Raw genomic sequence first — 3,286 nt, 5'->3', positions numbered from 1 at the left:
CTAATAGTGGCGGGATATTTAAAATATTACTAAAGAGTTATGCGTTATATTTCTACCTATTGTCAATTATCATCAGTTTTAAAGAAATCGTATTTGAAATAGTTATTTTCGACAACATATCGATGGCTGAGTCGAAGATCGACCTATCTCGGCAGCCAGTTCGAAAACGCCCTATCTCAAAAAATGTTTCAACAACGCCTTATTTCAGAATTTTATTGAAAAACACCCTATCTCAGAATTTTGATGAAGAACGCCCTTTATCAGCCGCCGATTCAAAAACCATATAACTAACTTCTATATTGATAGTAAGCTAACATCTCAATGTGTAAGCATTCCGAAATCAAAGCGAGACAGTCTAGTNCCCAGTAGAACTTGGGAGCATCGTACGATTGCTCGGTGAGTACTCCCTTGGGAGTATACGAATACTCCCCATTGCTCCCTATGCTTCTGTGTATAAGCATGTAATTTTGTATACTCCCTTTAACATTGGATGTCCTAGGAGGGGGAGTAATCCCTTTTACCTCCTAAACGAGCAATCGGGGAGCACACACAGAATTGTCATCCCACAAACCTTCTAATGGAGCAATACGGGAGTACTCCCATAGTTACCTCCCAGAAACCTCCCAAAAAGACAACAAGGGAGTGCACATAGGAAACATCCCATATACCTCCCGAACGAGCAATAAGGGAGTGCTCCCATTAGAGGCATCCCGAAAGCCTCCTATAGGAGTAATAAGAGAGCAATGATAACGAACATTTTAAATTAGCCAAATAGATTTTGCTATTTATTAAATTTTTTATTTAACTTCTTAATCACGTGCATTTGTGCTAACTTTAACAATGATACGTCTTACATAATTGCTTAATTTTACAATTATATTGCAGAGAAATCATATGAAAGTAAAACGTAATAATAACAAAACGGTAAGATAAGATATGCACATATAAGTATGTACTCGTATATGATTTCCTGGTTGTCAAGAATGCTTGCCTGGTCAGGAATCCACCAAGCGGGGAAATTGTGAAGGTGACTTTTCTTATCTGACATCTTTGTCACCCATGCGATATTTAAACACGGGTGTCACACTTCAATGCAAACACTAATTTGCGAAATCTGAAAAGTATTTAACGGTATATTTGTAATAATACAATGCTTAAAATATTTAAACAAAAGTTGAGGTACATACCAACGGACTTTTACTAAAATCTGTGTGCTATCCAAATTAGATTTTTGTGTCCTCCTTATGCGCCTATAAGAAATATTTTCTGTTGGTTTTTTTTTCTATGATAAATTTTTTCGAAAACGCAAAATTTCTTTTGAACGAGGTTCGTATTGCTCTCCTATCAATCAAAAAGAAGACTCTTGGATTTCTCGCTTAGGAGACATCACTTTTTAATTCTAAACGAGTAATAAAGGAGTACAAAACCGACAAATCTCCCTTATTGCTCAGAAATCAGGTTAAGGGGAGTACTCTTTTATTCCTCACTTAGGGAGATCTCCCTTCAGGTTCTAGTGGGTGAGTGCCGGTTTTGTAAATGTGTCGTGTACATGTTTATTTATAAACGTATGCGTTCCTTTTCTTTCGTACGTGTTTATTGATATATCTGTCCTGTAGTGTTTTCGGACGGTACTAGCTCTTACTGCCAATATAGGAGTACTACATATATGTCAAAAACGCCCTATCTCAGCACATTTTCAATACATTTTCGTTTGAGATAGGGCGTTCTTCAACCAAATTCTGAGATATGGTGTTTTTCAATAAAATTCTGAATAAGGCGTTCTTCAGTTAAATTCTGAAGTAGGGCGTTCTTGAAAAGTTTTCTGAGATAGAGCGTTTCCGAACTGGCTGCCGAGATAGGTCGATCTTCCACTTAGCCATTTCTATACTGGCAAAAAAGCATACAAAGAAATTTTAATGGACAGGGCGGTAAAGTAGGCACGGTTTTGACCACCCCTGAAATTGACAAGACGTTCAGTGAAATTTTACTCGAAAGCATAGTATAAATTTGCCAGTAAATAGGAAATATTAATCAGCGGACAGGTAATGTTCTACAATAGTGCTTATAGAAACATATTTATTCACTATTAATTCAAAATAAATGCACAAATCTCGACTTACCACCAGATCCCGTGAAATTTCAAGCAACTTTTATGTCAGTGTAGTATATCTCTTGTGGTGATAATGATGATAATAATGATGATCGTGATAATAAGTAAAACAATAAAGGAAATAAGAAAATAAATTGTATGGAAATAACATACATAATATAATAAACAAAACTTTAATTTTCGTAGTTTCTTCTTTGTATTGTGGGTTACAAAAACATAATTTTTTAGAATTTCGGTGGGAGGGAGGCTTGAGCCCCCCGAGCCCCCCCGCTGGCCACGTGCCAATTTGTTCTATATCGAAAAAAAGTATACCCCTATTTTTTTATTTCGAAATCAAAAAACATTTAGAAGTCGCTCAAAGCGCTCAGGGTTTTCCATATATTTTTATATTATATATTTTCGTAGAAATGGTATAGAATTCTTGAAAGTCAATATTTTTCGACCGAAAAACTCTGGTTCTCTTCAGGAGACTTTCAATAGTAATACACAATTGTCTATTTAACCATTTTTAATACAAACGATTTTTTATTGGTTGCCCATTGCATTTTTCGGGGTTTTGTGGGTTTTTGGCGGACTTATAAATTATAGTTGCAATGAAAAAATGGTCAAATAAACAATTAGGTATTATTACTGGGAATCTGCTGAAGATAAGCAGAGTTTTCTGGTAGAAAAATATAGATTTTTAACTATTCTATACCATTTCTACGAAAAGTCGTTTTTTCCCCATATAAAATACATGGAAAACTTTGGGCGCTTTGAGCGACATCTAAATATTTTTTTATTTCAAAATAAAAAACAAGGGTATACTTTTTTCGGTATAGAACAATCCTAGCTGGTGAGAGCATAAAAATTCCGACTTTACCTTTTCACATGCATTTTTGGACCACCCTAGTGTGCGAACCTCTACCACNTTTTTCGGTATAGAACAATCCTAGCTGGTGAGAGCATAAAAATTCCGACTATACCTTTTCACATGCATTTTTGGACCACCCTAGTGTGCGAACCTCTACCACATATGTATTGTTACGATTATCCTTGAAACCTCGTCCGGATTTCCCAAATCTTCCGGTTCGTATCGCTGGATTCTTAAATAAAGGCTAACGATGACCAAATGGTAGTACAATTAACTTTATTGTACAACAAACAATTTTACAATACTTGCTAATACAGTAAAAA

This window comes from Rhagoletis zephyria, unplaced genomic scaffold (assembly GCF_001687245.7).
Source record: "Rhagoletis zephyria isolate East Lansing unplaced genomic scaffold, Rhagoletis_zephyria_1.1 Rzeph_scaffold_01460, whole genome shotgun sequence".
Lineage (NCBI taxonomy): Eukaryota > Metazoa > Arthropoda > Insecta > Diptera > Tephritidae > Rhagoletis > Rhagoletis zephyria.
Note: the sequence above shows the minus strand (reverse complement) of the source record.